Raw genomic sequence first — 8,239 nt, 5'->3', positions numbered from 1 at the left:
CTTTATAGCTCCCAACTCCTTTCGAAAACCTGGAATCAGGCAGCATGTCCACCCTAAGCCCTCCATCTGCCACCGTTCCCAAGGCAAAAAATAAAACCACTTGGAAACCACGTCAGACACATGCCGGAAACGGGAAAAATAAATGGATGGGTGACTGCATCCGTCGCTTTAGATAAACAGCAAAAAACAATTTAAAAACTGGGCAAATAATACAAAGAGTGGCAAGAAAAATGAGCATTTCAGCATTTATAGCTCTTAAAAGTGCAAACACAACTGACCTGAAGCAATATAATTAGCAAACTCTTTCCTCATGCGTGAAAATGCCTAAAGAAAAACACATTAAAACTAAAGAACTCACAGGCTGTCAGAATATTGATTAGCTCCTCTTTTTTTTTAAATATTGATTAAAGCACCATTGTTATCTCTCAGCAATCAGTCATTATTTACAATTTAATTTAAGCAGGTAGTCTATCTATTCTTCTGAGTAGGACACCAATAACCTAAAATACCCTAAATGTGCACATTATTATTGTGATGGGGTATTTGCTGCTTCAGTTAGAAACACAATCTGGCAATTCGGTATCTAAATTAGCATGTATGACTCAAGTGATGTCTGCTAATGCAATACAAAACATATCCACACTTTCATTTCTGCAGGCCCCATACAAATGATAATGTCCTTATGAATACATATACAAAACAGCTGACACTTCAAGGGATTTAAACATAGCTGTTCGAAGTTGAAGGCGCACAAAAGAACTCCTTATTTGTAAACTCAATCTGTAATTGAAATTACATTGTACAAATGGGATTAAAGACAATAAATATATCTAATTCTAGTCTACCCAGTTTCACACATGATGCTGTTTCAATTATTTCTATTGAGGTCATTAAAAAGGTGGAGGATAAACTACTAAACTATTGTTTAATATCTAAGTACTGTTTAATATCTAAGTACTGTTTAATATCTAAGTACAGTTTAATATCTAAGTACTGTTTAATATCTAAGTACTGTTTAATATCCAAGTACTGTTTAATATCCAAGTACTGTTTAATATCCAAGTACTGTTTAATATCCAAGTACTGTTTAATATCCAAGCACTGTATAATATTTTAGTACTGTTTAATATCTAAGTACTGTTTAATATCTAAGTACTGTTTAATATCTAAGTACTGTTTAATATCAAAGTACTGTTTAATATCTAAGTACTGTTTAATATTTAAGTACTGTTTAAAATCTAAGTACTGTTTAATATCAAAGTACTGTTTAATATCTAAGTACTGTTTAATATCCAAGTATATTAATGAGAGAGAGTTTAATATCTAAATAACTACGGTTTTCAACAGTACGTAGATATTAAACTCTCTCTTAGATATTAAACTCTCTCTCATGAATATAATTTTGAAAGCTAGTTTCAACAGTAAACTCTCTGTCACCATTTGACTGGCGACCAAACGTCCGAACACCCACTGCGTCTAGTGTATGAACAACCATTACAAATAATATTTTTTTTTGCTAGGCCGAAAGAACTGGGACTCAAAGCAACAACCTCCAGCTGCCAGCTGGCCACTTTAAGGCATATCTGAGCTCATCTCTCCAAATGCAAGACATGTGTAAATCCCACCATTTTTGCACTGTAGATCTGATCCTAGCATGTTTAGAAACAACTCATTTCAAGCCCTTGTATCACGCAGGGAGCTCTAGTGGGCACTGGCGGAGAAGCAGAGTGATGGAGGAGCTAGATGTGAAGTAGTGTGGACATAGATCACATCCCCATGCTGTCTGCACTCCAACTCTGATTCATATTCTAACCATAAAGCAGCCGAGGGCATTTTCAGACAGCAGCGGTATAAATCCCTGTGCCACTGCGCTCATGGAAATAAAAAGCCCTGCATACTCAAACACAATACATCAAACGTTCCTGAACAATCTTTTTACTTGTCGCTTTCTATTTGGATCGAAGCACTCACCAAAAGTTTCAGGGGTTGGGTAATGTTTTTGCATTGACATCCAGGTGCCGTGGCATCCGGGCGCTTGCTCAAGCGTGACCACGCTCTAACATGCTGACCTCTGTGTTACTAGGGCGTGGCCATGCAATCTATTTAGTCTTGTAGGAGAGTGTCGTAAAGCATACAGTGGCCTGACAGGGGCCAGTACGAGAGTTATGAGATGCAGTAAATAGGAGTGGAAAAAAAACAACAACAATATGGGGTGACCTGAATGTATGTCGATGTTTGGCGCTACTGCTGACTGCACCAAAATTTTGTAAAGTTGAAGTATTAGCAGCTTTGAATGAAGTCATTTCGTGTCACTGCGTGACCTCCAATTTGGTATTTTTTGGGAAAAAATGTTGAGATAATCAATATCAAGTGAATCAGATCAGGCCTCCATACAACCACATTCACAGAATTAGGGAGTTGTTGCCACATTAATTCTAAAATTCAGAACGGAATTTGCCTTTTGCCCTCATTTTTAGATCCACCATATCCGTGACCGGACGTTTGGTCGCTGGTCTTTTGGTCGCCGGTCAGATGTACTTTGATATTAAACAGTACTTAGATATTAAACAGTACTTGGATATTAAACAGTACTTGGACATTAAACAGTACTTGGATATTAAACAGTACTTGGATATTAGACAGTACTTGGATATTAAACAGTACTTGGATATTAAACAGTACTTAGATAATAAACTCTCTCTCTTAGATATAAAACTCTCTCTCATGAATATAATTTTGAGAGCTGGCTTCAACAGTAAACTCTGTGTCACCATTTGACCAGCGACCAAAAGATCAGGACCAAAAGATTGGGACCAAAAGACCGGTGACTAAAAGACCAGCAACCAAACGTCCAAGCACCCCCAGATCAAGAAGACTAACAATCTAGCTTTACAAACCCTATTCTTTGATGCTCTTGCAGAAATATCCCAAAAAGTCAAAGACATAAGAATACACACAAGCAGAGAGAGTAGAGTGAAGGTTAAATCACAATGCCATTACATCAGCAGTCTGTGCGTATGTTTGTGTGTGACTTTACTGATGACAACATGTTGTGCTTCCTGTTCCCTAGCCACTGGTGTCTTAACCTAGTTACAAGTCTTATACAACCAGTCCTTACAGCGCATCAATTCTCCAATAGCTAATATGATTCCATAACTGCTTAAGTCGTGTTTTCATCAGTTCTTCCTGGCTGGAAATTGCTCATTACAGAGAATTTAAGCTTTTTTTAGATCACTGCTTGCTTTCTTAAGCACCGCCAAGAAGGTATAATCACGAGTAATTGGGCAGAATTAAGAGGCCAACCTGGCCATGACCGCTGTGTTTATTACCGCAGTAGTAGAACTACTTCAAGCAAAGAATCAGCAAGAAAGGCCTGAAGAAACTAAAGTTCTTTTTTTGGTTAATAAACATGGTAGTTTTCTGCAAATGTCAAAGCTTTTTACGAAGGTCTAAAGATTTATTTTAAAATGACAGCAGTGGTTTTGCAGATTCTTCATTGCTGTCCCTCAGTTTTTTAACCTAAGAAAAGCAGCATGATGGAGTGGAAGAAAAAAATCTCAAAGCAACAATAGCTATAATAAATGTGTCCTTTCACTTTGAATGCCACATTCTGACTTCCACATCTCGACTATTTGGCATTTTGAGAACCTTACGCTTAACCTTAAACTTGTTTATGGAGGAAAAGAAATGGAAATGGAAGTCAAAAAGAAATGAGGCTCAAGAGGATGAGTAGGATTCATGAGTGCAAGTGAAGGAAGAAAAGGAATGGAGAAATCCACCTCGTACTCTGCTTCTGATCACTGCTAATCTGAGGATAGAGCTTAGCTGGCTGCTAATAGCTCTTAATTTTGACACCTCCTGGGCGGAATGACTCCAACAATTCTCAGGCCGATCCATCAGCCAATAACTCAGACTTTTAAAAAAACATAACTCCCCTTACAAGCGACCAAAAACATTGAAGACTATTTAGGCATATTTGAGCAAATTGCATAACCCAAAATCCTGTGGCATTCCAACATTAATGAGCAGACATCCTGCAGACTTCAGTACTTGATCAAATTTTTAAAAGGAGAAATATTTGTAGTTTATACGAAGTAGCCCACATCTGCTGCTGCACCCTTCATGAATTTTTACAAGCCGTTCACCTTTAAGGAATTTTGACAGCAGCAGTCAATACAGAGTGTAAAATTAATAGATGTGAAGTAGTAGGTGTAGGTGAAGGGTTTGTGGTGCTTTGCTCTTGTTTCACGTGCCGTTTGACAGGATTCAATTATGGCAATTTCTGGGGTTAATATCGAAGGTCATGTGATTTATAGAATCCTGAAAAAAACGGCAATATATATATATATATATATATATATATATATATATATATATATATATATATATATATATATATATATATATATATATATATATATATATATATATATATATATATATATATATATATATATATATATATATATATATATATATATATATATATATATATATATATATATATATATATATATATATATATATATATATATATATATATATATATATATATATATATATATATATATATATATATATTTTTTTTTTTTTTCTGTGGGAAACACACATTGGCAAATCTAAGAATGAAGAAATGAATGATTGCGACCTTTTGAATTCATGACAACGTGCAAAGCATGAAAATTGACGTAACATGCTCTGCATACTGACTGACATATCAGTTTTTTTGCAGAAAAATACTTGTAGATTTACAACAAAAAGACCCAAGTGTACATCCAGTAAACAAAGCATTCAATTCCAGCTATAGCAAGGCTTTTTTTTCACTGTCAAATATTAAGTTCCTTACCATTATCATTTTTTACATAGAATAAAAATGAAAAAAAAATCAAACACTAATTTCTCAAGAGAAAATTCCTATTGAACTGTTACTGAGAACAATTCCTACAAGGGATTTATGATTTAAACTCTCCAAACGTAAGCTGTTCTCTTTCTCCCTTTCCCTCCTTTCTTCAACAACAACAAAAATAACTCCTTTATTCCTCTTGTATAAGCTGCAACTATGTTTGGTAGCACCTAACTGACCTCAATCCTCTCCCCCCTCTGGGTCACTGTCCCACCCTGTCGGAGGAGGTATCCTGAATCTTTTCTGTCACACCAAGCGGCAATCCGACGTATTCTTAGCCCCGTGTCTAGTTGGGCCTGTGGTGATTATCCTTGCTATTCATACCCAATCCAACTCTCTCAAAATCCTGCTAAAGCTCCTGTCAAGGAAGTGACAGGACAAATTATCTGGACACTACCTTAGTGAAGCTGTGCATCAACATTACTCAAGTCAATTCTAACTTGTAGTAGCTTATTGTTACGTAAAACTCACTTGTTATAGTGAATTTTTAAAATATTTTTTTGATGAATTGGAACGTTTTACATTGGTTAACTAAGGTAAGAAAATAAAAACAGCTTAATAATAGTTATATCTCATAGTTTATCTTGTTTTTTTTTAATATTATTGCCATTGTAATCTTTTAAATAAATTATGTTTGTAAATAGTTGGCAACAAGCCATATAACTATAAGTAATGGTTGATTTTTTTTGCCAAAAAAATGACTATACATTAGAAAATGCAGGTTTTACAGCAACGAAAAAGAGAATGTACCTGCAGTATAATCAATATATGCCTGGCAGACTTGCTAGTTGTTTTAAAATAGCAGTGGAAATCTTGTTTTGACAAATAGAGATAAACCATTGGGAAAATGTCATATGGGGATTACGACAGAAATGATCACATGATCGTCTCTAGTTACAAATATTGTAGTATTGCGGTGTGTAGTGTGTACTGTAGGCTAGGCTAAATATAAAAATCCAAATTTCTGTGAAAGTGGCCAGCAGGAGAACTACAAATACAAACACTGAGAAGAAGAATACTCAGAATAAGTAACGATACGGTAAAGGATCCGTGATCTCGTGTGAAAAGGATTATCGGATGGCTGAACACTTTCGCCTTGATTTCCCTGAGTGGTACAAAACAGTGCCGTGTTTAATGACTTCTGGACTTTGTAGTTGCTGACGAGTACTTTTGATCCCGAGTGACACGGTCATTGCCCGAAATATGAATCCTTTTGGATTAAAGGTGAAACATCTTTGAAAAACCCAAAAATCCAGTTGCCCTCTAATCAACTTAAGTGGATAACCAAAAGTATAACACGGATGAAACATTTTTCAAAATCCACCAATCTGATGTTTGACCTAAGCTACTTGAAATATCTTGCGGCTGAAAATTAATTGGGCTCTTGCTTTGATACAGTAAAGTAAGTCTTTCCAAATTAGAAGCACCAAAAATGTATAAACACGGTTTGAGGTTTCAAGTCAACTCATCAAACCATGAAATATTTACATTCTGGTTGCTTAGTTTCCATCAAAATATTTTCTGAAAATATTTCTCACCTTATACCAGGGGTAGGGAACCTATGGCTTGGGAGCCATATGTGGCTCTTTTTGATGGATGCATATGGCTCAGGAAGCATATGTGGCTCTTTTTGATGGATGCATATGGCTCAGGAGCCATATGTGGCCCTTTTTGATGGATGCATATGGCTCAGGAGCCATATGTGGCTCTTTTTGATGGATGCATATGGCTCAGGTGCACAAATGGGAGACTTTTTCCTACTTTAAGTGGTGAAATTAATTTTAAAAAATGCACGAATTTGTATGTATATATTTACTTTCAAATTTTGAATATGGCTCTCAAGGAATAATATTTGAAAGTATAAATTGTTCATGGCTCTCTCTGTCAAAAAGGTTCCCGACCCCTGCTTTATACAAAAAAATTAAGTACAGCAAAACTAAAATATTGGAAAATCAATATTCTACCTTTAGTGGAATGATTTTTAAATCTTAAAAAAAACACATTGTTTCCCCATGACAAAAAGTGAAGCTCATGAGAAATGGCTGGAAAAGCATCCAAGGTCAAGCGAACATGCTCATCGGAAAGTGCTAGAGTCAAATATCGCTAAACTATGACTGTAAAACTTTACACACTAACCCAAGAAGAAAGTGAATCCAATTATCTGTTCAGATTTGGCATGTCTCCTGATCTGTCATTGTGCTGTATTGATTTCCAGTCCATCATACATCTTTTCTTTGCAATCCTATACTAAAAAACACCATATTCCCTCATAAAGACCAAGACAATGTGTCCCATAAAACAAGAAGGGTCTTGGAACAACACTTATGGGTCCACACATGTACTCATTCCTCCAAGAAAATAATGTACTACTTGTGAGTACTTTCAGAGGTCAGAGAGCTCCGCAAAAGAAAGTCAACCTTGGTGAAAGATTAATAAATGCAATTCCCTTTTGTCCTCTCTTGTGTACATTTGTAGGCAAGAGACATGAGAGCGTGCCAAGAAAGAAAAACTGAAGGAGAGTTCATTTGGTTTATCATTTAAGATATACATAGGAATTTTGTATTGGACTTATTGTGTTGTCAAAAAATGACAAACAACCATTTCTAAGAGTGTTCACTTTCATTAATTGTACTCTTTTTGGTTATAGCGGAAGAAAATCATAAGAGTACTACTTCAACCAGAATTATTTTCGAAAAGATGGAGAGCCTTCAACAAATACTTGGCCAGAAAGAGAGTGCCATGGCCAGAGCTCTGGATAGAAAGTAATTCATGATAATGTGTGTTTTGTCCAGTTGTCATTATCACACAGTGTACACTTTGACACTTTGCATTACCTTGACATCATAATCTCAAGGAACCTGGTAACAGCCCGTCGCTTATCTCACTATAAGGCCTGCAAGGACACACATCATATGAAGAAGGCTGAACATAAGATGATGGACTGCACTCTCCTTCATGCTGACACCACCATGAACCTTTTTTTTGATTGAGCAAACACACCACGAGGCTATAGCAGGGGCGGTCAATGCAACAGGATTTTTGCTTAAAGTACAGAGAGTTATTTGTACTACATGTGAATATGTGAATATTTCGGAGAACTTATGATCTTCCCTACTTATGTTTTTTCAAACAGACAGTGTACCAGTAATTAGTTCCCCTGACTAGGTCGAGAAAAGAAGATATTTTTCAACATTTTTTGATAATTATATAATAAAATGAAGTACTTGGAGTTGGGTAAAGTGGAGATTTGGACTATTTTGACTTTAAAAAATTGACAGATGGCCCGGGTCAGCATAAGATAAGATACAAATAAAAAAGTGCATCCGTTAACAGTAC

The sequence above is a fragment of the Stigmatopora nigra genome, chromosome 15 (genome assembly GCF_051989575.1).
Source record: "Stigmatopora nigra isolate UIUO_SnigA chromosome 15, RoL_Snig_1.1, whole genome shotgun sequence".
In the NCBI taxonomy this organism is placed as follows: Eukaryota; Metazoa; Chordata; class Actinopteri; order Syngnathiformes; family Syngnathidae; genus Stigmatopora; species Stigmatopora nigra.
Note: the sequence above shows the minus strand (reverse complement) of the source record.